General features: G+C 37.2%; 1 pseudogene; it reads left to right on the top strand.

Annotated features, from left to right (window-relative positions):
* Positions 1-2,454: 2,454 nt before the first annotated feature.
* LOC149178937 (uncharacterized) lies at positions 2,455-3,453 on the top strand (annotated as a pseudogene).
* The last annotated feature ends 5,096 nt before the right edge of the window (positions 3,454-8,549 follow it).

Raw genomic sequence — 8,549 nt, 5'->3', positions numbered from 1 at the left:
GATATTCTTTCATTTTTGAAGGGCGACATGTGATCTCCTTATGGAAGTCAACCTCACAGAGATCGTTTCAACAACAAGGAGACTTGAATGGATGGAGGAGTCTTTACAAATTTATTTTGACAATAACCTAAATCCTACAATGGAGGCTTGACCTATACATTTGGTCCAAGCATGAAACCCATGGTTTAATAAGTCAAAACAAATTAATAATAAAAATTATTTTCACTTTCTTTTGACAAGTATATTACAAGCTGACTCAAATACATTAAATGAATACTGAACCGAGTTACATTTTGACACCTTTTTATGCTTTAACTAAAAATGAATACACGTGCACTGCATCTACACCAACAATGCTTCCCAAAAATCATTTATGAAGCATGCTAATAGAAATATGTAAAGTAGTGTTGATATATGTAATATCAACATGATACTCTTCGAAATTTTTGTTTGGCCTATTTAATTAAATGAGCATGTGTGCAAGTAGATGGATGCAAAATTACACTTGAATATTATTTCCAGCTCAAATAGTTTTTCTCTCCAAACTTCCAATCCTTTAACAAATATTGCATGATCTTAATAAGTATTTCCATGACCTTTCCTCTAGAAAGCCACCTAATTAGATGAATGTGTAAGGCCACTAACTTAGTTATTTGAAATGTATACCTTAGCTATCTCAAATTTCCATACCTTTTAGTTGATCTCCGAGGCAATGAATAAACTTTGTCTCCAAATTTGTTAATATATTGCAACTCTGGATAAAATGAGATGAAGCTTCATTGGTTGTTAATTCTTCCATATGAACTATGCAATTTATAACTAATAAATGAGGAGCATACAAAGCTTTGAATACCCCTCATGGAAGATACACCATTTGAAGCAAAACCAACAAACTTCATCAAATATAAATCCATTTATGCTAAAAGAGTTATCAATAGATCATACATACATTGAGATATTCCATCCTTTATTTGAAGAAAACATATAAACTATGTTAAACGTTGACCTCTTCCTCCATTCATCAAATATGTAATATAAACAATCAATTGGTGTTCCATAATTTTATTAGTGCTTTCATCAAGTAAAATTGAGTAAAATGGGCTATATAAAATATCCTCTTTTAGTTTGTTCCAATACACCAGTTTAACACCTTCAAGAATCTCTTTTTGTGGTGTGCTATTTGTGTATGTAAAATATTCATCTCTTATAAGCACCTGTGGAGTGCATTTATACATATTCAAGCCACATATTGGCTTATACATTTCTAAAGATAAACCATGTATACAAACAAAATACATGTTTTCAATCACTGATATAATTCTCTCCATGTTATTTCTACATGTTTAGTGTTTGGAATATTGCTTTGTTTGCTTTCTGCCTCCAAAAGCTATAAAAAACAACTATGAGATTTTGATTTTGCATGGGCACTTAAACCACTAAATTTACGAGTGGTAGTTCCCACTTTTGCAAATGGAGTCTCACTTTTAAACTTAACACACCAAGAACATTTTATCTTTTCATTACTGTTACAATATTTTACAACATAAGCCCATGGAAATCTTGTATTTCATTTAGATTTGAATATTATTTTATGTTTCTTTGATGGGTTTTCTCTTTCAACAAGCTCCACACTATTTGATTCATCATATTCATGTAGATGAGCATCAACTTCATTTTGAATATTACATGGTTGATTAGAATGTTGTGCAAGGCCAAATGATTCAAGAATTGAGAACTTCCTTTTATCCTACTTAGGACGACTAATAGGAGACATTTTTTAAGATTTACACCTATTAAATAAATAAAAACAATAGAATAAGTAAATACAGAAATTAAAAATTCCTTAGGAAGATTGAGATAGACAAAATTCAACGTTTAGCAAGATGCCATAAGATTTGACTATATATTTCTTGATAGGTAATTCATTACATGGTTGAATCATGTTCTGTAACATTTAAGGAAACATGTAGCTTTATAGAGAATTAAAACTTCATGAAAAGTGGTACTTGGACAAGAAATCTGTATAGATTTAAGCAACCACGCAAAACAAGGAAAAGTTTAAACCACAACTGTATAGTTGTGGAGTCAAATACCCTCAACATAAGATAGATATTCTTTTCATAGTTAGTAAATTCATATAATTATAAGAATAAAAGTTTCCACCATTAACAATATAAAAAACAACTCCTAACACCCATGCCTAATTGCCCAGTGATTTTGATATTTTAAATTTTTTCCAAAACAATGAAAACCAGACCATTATTAATTGCAGTTGACTCGTACGCACCCCTTTCGCAAGAATTGATGGCACAATGTCAGTTATTTATTCGGGACCTGGTTGCGTGTCACTCTGCATTCTCAACTGTACCTCCAACATTGGTAGCCGGTCCCTGAAAGGGGTTATCACGATTCTTTTAGCACCAGCAATAATAGTGAAGGTTCGACCACCGATTTCAGAGAACAGGTTATACTCGTTTACTTCTCCCAACAAGTTGGACTTCCCGGTTCATTGGATGAACCCTAAGAATGATGAAGGATACTTTCACCACTCTTAAGCCTCTGTAGCGGAAGGCCCTTGAGATAATCACTGTTCACAGGTTCCGGGGTCGAACCCCATCTGCTACTGGTGATAAAACAGTACACGGAAACCGCGATGAAGCGCCCACTGGAATCATATGTTGGACCAGGAATGGAGAGCAGACGGAGGTGAAGGCCGACGACATCAATCCCATTCCCGAGAGACCCTGCTGAAACGAATCAAGGCTACGCGAATGTACGCCCTCGGAACTCGTAATGACCTCAACCGCCAAGAACCCGCACTAAAATGCATCAAAACCGTTGCGTCCAACGCGTTCTGGCGCGCGTCTTTCGAGTGGGAAGATTTCTTAAACCACGGGAAAACCTGCGAGGTCCTGCCCGACTTATCCGCCGTGAAGTCTGGAGATGAGCTGGTCGAGGAGGAAGAAGTTGACCGTCGCGCGACTCCGGCGAGTAACAATATCAAACGAAGGCCAGTACGAATCCGGACCTCGAAGGCCTGGATCTCAATAGTTTACCGGCGGAGTTGCCGCTATTTCAGTAGGTATCAGGTTTTGTCGGATAGAAGTCCCACGGCGGGCCAATATCTTACCAAGGCCAAATCTCCTCAACCTGCGCTTGCAGATCTAGAATCCTGTAAGTAGACTATTTTACATCTATTTCATAAAACTTGTCTATACCCAATAAACATTTTGGAGATCATTTCGTTTTGGACATCTAGTACATGAGTCCACGACAATATCTAGCATTTCTCAAACAATTCTTAATCGTTTTCCCGGGTCGTTCGAGAGGCTATGATCGAGATGTGACAGTCGCGGTCGATTGAAAGAAATATGATGTTTGCAGCGTAATGAAAGAGAATAATGATGTGTGCTTGTTATCTAGTTTATATAGAATGTTTATTGATATTCCAGAATTTTCACCCCCGAAATGTTTGGTTTGCATCAGTCAAGATCTGAATCATCGAGTGATTTGCGTGAGCATTATATTATTGTAATTTCGATTCAATTGTTTTTAACAATTTATTAGACATATCTTTTTTTAAGAAATTTAGGATCCGGGGCGTTTGTTTTTTCCCTGAGAGAGGGACTCTGGCTACAGCAGAAAGATAAATTTTTTGGAGAGTTGCAGATCAATATTTTATATTTTCCGAAGAGTAGAAGATCTATATTACTTGGGCAACCTGTAGGGTTACATAAAGAAGGTTTCTCTGTGTATCTTCACTGCTTAGTTAAATTGTTTCTCCTTCATTTTCGTTGATCGGTCTATTCACAAGAATGGACGGTTCTTTGTACTTCATTTTGTTTGATCAGTCTCTAAACGAGTATAGATGGTTCTTTGTATGGCTTTCCTTTATCAACGCACACCATCGATATTGACTGTATTCGAGTTTATAAAATGAGGTCACATAAGCGATTCAACGCCTGGCCTAAAAATTATTGAGTGACTGAGTGGTGTTGAAGGAACAAATTAAAGAGGAGTGGAGAAAGAAATGTAGGCAATAAAGATACACGATTATCTGAGCAATGTAAACGAAACCTTGACGGAGGTTATATGAGAAATTACTGTAAAGGAACCTCTGCCTTGTCTTAAACAACAGCACAATCACTGATAAAAGATGAAGGATAACTAAGTTAAGGAATGGTTTGGATGGTCAAAAATAGCTTGGATGTTTAAATGTATTTTTGATGGTGGAAATAGATTCAGTATTATCGTATATTTTTGGGTATTATAGATATTTCTGGGTATTAAAGATTTTGAAGTTTGAGAATGATAATTTGGAAATAGATTCAGCACCATCAAAAACCTCTAGACTACCTAACATTTTGAAATTTAACCATCAAAATTTAAATTTACAAAAATGCCGGTAAATATTCATGTAAATATTCATGTTATGGAATAAACTACGCACTTGAATAAAAAGTAGACTACCTAACATTTTGAAATTTAACCATCAAAATTTAAATTTACAAAAATCCCGGTAAATATTTGTTGGAATTTTCTGATAAATTCCATAACAGACAGACAAAAATCGCACTCTGTTTTTTCACAAAAAAACAGAAAAATCGTTTGCTGGAAACGGTGTTTCAGCAACACAGTTTTTTTTCAGTTGCTGAAACAGGTGTTTCAGCAACGCTGATCATAGTGTTTCAGCAACGTAAATTTTTGACGTCAAGTATTTTTTAAGTTACGGTGTAACAGCAACAGGAAAATAACTTGCGTTTAATAAAAGTAAACTAACTGTTACAGGAATTTCATAAGAGATTGTGCTTGAAAAAAAAAACGCTGCTGTTTTACACAAATAAGATCTGTGTTCTCTCTTAGTAAACAAACATAAAACAAATTACAGACAAATCTGCACTGCTGTGCATTTTTTACTTTCCGCTCTCTGCTACACTGTTGCGTTTACACTGCTGTTCACTGCCGTGCTTTTCTGGAAGAATTTATCTTGACGCTGCTGCGTGCTCTTCTCTGCTGTGTATCACTCTGCTGCTACAGCTGCTAACTTTAAAACAGAACTGCTGTGCGGTATTTATATGCTGAAAAATATTTGATTAAAACAATAAAATATTACAAAATATCTACTAATGTTTATCTCAGAATTTATTGCAGCAAGGCGGTGATGCCTTTATAAAAAACAAGTCGGCTGTTTGCAGGGGAAATCAACTGAAACTTTAATGCATATTAATGTGCAGAAATATCAAAGGCGACTTGGCTGCACCGAACAGCTTGTAACATTTACTGCAAATCAGATTCCTGTGCAGCTGTTCATTGTTATAGTTGGAATTAAATTCCAACACTCCCCCTTAATTTCAACTGCTGCATACCCAGACATTTTCTGAAATGATCAAAACCTTTCTTTGCTAATGGTTTTGTCAAGATGTCTGCAAGATGATCCTCTGTTTTGCAGTGCTGCAAAACAATCTCACCATTGTTAACCAATTCACGTATGAAGTGAAATTTGGTGTCTATGTGCTTTGTTCTTTTATGAAAAACAGAGTTTTTAGACAATGCTATTGCTGAGCTATTGTCACAGTAAATGGTTGTGCCATTTTCTTGTTCATGACACAAATCTTTGAGAACTCTTCTCAGCCATACTGCTTGGCATGCTGCTGTTGTTGCTGCCACATACTCTGCCTCTGTTGTTGACAAAGCCACAACTGGTTGCTTCTTGGAAGCCCATGAGATGGCTCCCGATCCCATATGAAACACATATCCCGATGTGCTTTTCCTATCATCAACACTTCCAGCCCAATCACTGTCAGTGTAACCTGTCAACATGAAACTTTCAGAAGAGGAGTATAAAATACCAAACCCCTTCGTTCCATTCACATACCTTAGAATTCTCTTGGCTGCCTGCCAATGAGTTTCTTTCGGTCTTTCCATAAATCTGGAAATTAAACTCACAGCGTGCATAATGTCCGGCCTAGTTGCAGTCAAGTACATAAGGCTGCCAACTATGCTCTTGTACAATTTTGGATCAAAATATTTGCTGTTGTCTTCTTTGGTTAATTTCAGCCCCACTACTGTTGGAGTCACAGCAGCCTTGCTGTTCTGCATGTTAAATCTCTTCAAAACAGCTTCTACATATTTATCTTGAGAAATGAAAACACCATTTTCGCTTTGGTCTACTTCAATTCCAAGAAAATATCTTAAGAAGCCTAAGTCAGTCATTTCAAATTCACTCTTCATGACTGCTTTAAAATCAGCAATGAGAGAAGCATCATTGCTAGTAAAAATCAGATCATCTACATATAAAACAACAATAATAATCTTACCGTCATTCTGCTTTATGTAGAGTGTGGGTTCACCATCACACTTAGCAAACCCATTCTCAATCAGATAAGCATCAATTCTGCTGTACCATGCTCTTGGAGCTTGCTTTAGCCCATAAAGAGCCTTCTTCAGTTTACAAACTTTATGCTCTTGTCCTTCAACTTCATAGCCCAGAGGTTGATCAACATAAACCTCTTCTTTTAACACTCCATTCAGGAATGCAGATTTAACATCCATCTGATAAATCTTCCATTTGTGTTGTGCTGCAATAGACAACACTGCTCTGACTGTTTCCATCCTTGCTACTGGTGCAAAGGTTTCATCATAGTCTCTGCCTTGTTGCTGCTTGTAGCCTTTCACAACAAGCCTTGCTTTGTGCCTGTCAATCTTACCTTCAGCATTACTTTTGGTCTTATAAACCCACTTAACTCCAATGGCATCTTTGCCTTTAGGGAGATCCACTAACTCCCATGTTTTACTCTTCTCAATTGCACCAATTTCTTCATTCATTGCTTCAATCCATTTATCTTCATTTACAGCATCTTCAAAATGGATTGGGTCATCAATATGACAATACAAAGCAAATAATGAATTCAGACCGATACTGTTACTTACCTCTCCTTGTTCATAAATCTCATTCAGATTTCTGAATCTTGGTCTTCTTGGTGTGCTTGGAGTTCCATCCGAACTTGAGGGTGTATTTGATCCCTGTGGTGTTTCAGCAGTAGCTGTTTGTGGTGTAACAACAACTGTTCTTCCTTGACTTCTCAAGGCTGTTCGGATTCCAGCTTGTGGTGTGGTTTGTTGTACTTGCTGTGGTGTAGGAGGAGCCACCAAGGAAGGATTATTTGCTGTTGTCCCTTCCTCTTCTTCTTCATGAGACACTATTGTCTTCACATTCACTGTTTTTTCCAAGCTTCCATCCCAAGCTTCATCTTCAATGAACTGCACATCTCTGCTTACTATTAACTTCTTGGTGGATGGATTATAGAGTTTGTATGCTTTTGACTCATCACAATAGCCAATAAAGACACACTTCTCCCCCTTACTATCAAGCTTTTTTCTTAGCTGATCTGGTACATGTGCATATGCCACACAACCGAATACTCTCATGTGAGTGACAGTTTGCTTTTGACCACTCCATGCCTCTTCTGGTATTTTGTTCATGACAGCTTTAGTTGGGCATCTATTCAAGATGTAAACTGCGCAAGTAACAGCTTCTGCCCAATACTCATACGGCAAGTGTTTTACCTTCAGCATACTTCTGACCATGTCAAGAATGGTCCTATTCTTTCTTTCAGCAACACCGTTTTGCTGAGGTGTATACCTTGCTGTGAACTGCTTTTGTATGCCATTCTCTCTGCAAAAACGCAGAAATTCTTGGGAGATGTACTCTCCTCCTCTATCTGTTCTGAGCACTTTGATATAATGCCCACTCTGCTTTTCAACAAGAGTTTTGAAGTGGCGGAATTTCTCAAACACTTCACTCTTCTGTTTCAGCATATACACCCATGTCTTTCTGGTGTAATCATCAATAAAAGTTAAAACATATCTATTTCCAGCAAATGATGGTATTTGCATCGGTCCACACACATCAGAGTGAACAATTTCCAAGGGTGCTTTTGCCCTTATACACTTTCCTGCTGGAAAGCTTTCCTTATGTTGCTTGCCCAAGATGCAGCCTTCACAAAGGCTGTCCGGTTTCTCAATCAACGACAATCCCTTTACGATGCCCTTTCTGTGCAACAGATTCAGGCCTCCGAAATTGAGATGTCCAAATCTCAAATGCCACAACCAATTCACATCTTTCACCTGTTCTTGAAAGACTTCTTGTGTTACAGCCGCAATAGTTCTGCCTTCCTTCAAATCTGCCCTGAGTTTGAGAGGAAACATTCTATTGTTGGTCATCTACACCTGTGCAATGATCTTCTTACTTGGAGGTATGTCTCTGATAGTACACAAATCATCTTTGAAGAACACGTTGTAACCTTTGTTCATGAGCTGTCCAATGCTCAAAAGATTACATTTCAGACCAGGTACATAGTATACAGCTTGCACAGTCATCTGTTCTCCATTTTTTGCTCGGATATTGACACTGCCCTTACCCTTAACAGTTATCTTATCATCAGTCCCTGTTGTTACCTCAGATTTCACATTTTCATCCAGATTGGCAAACATTGCAATATTTCCAGTCATGTGATTACTACAACCTGAGTCTAAGAACCAAGAAACAT

The sequence above is a fragment of the Pinus tabuliformis genome, chromosome 4_1, assembly GCF_031772625.1.
Source record: "Pinus tabuliformis cultivar Carrire ecotype Pingquan chromosome 4_1, CPIR1, whole genome shotgun sequence".
Classification (NCBI taxonomy): domain Eukaryota; kingdom Viridiplantae; phylum Streptophyta; class Pinopsida; order Pinales; family Pinaceae; genus Pinus; species Pinus tabuliformis.
The sequence above is the reverse complement of the archived record's forward strand: the minus strand, read 5'-3'. Positions and strand labels throughout refer to the sequence as shown.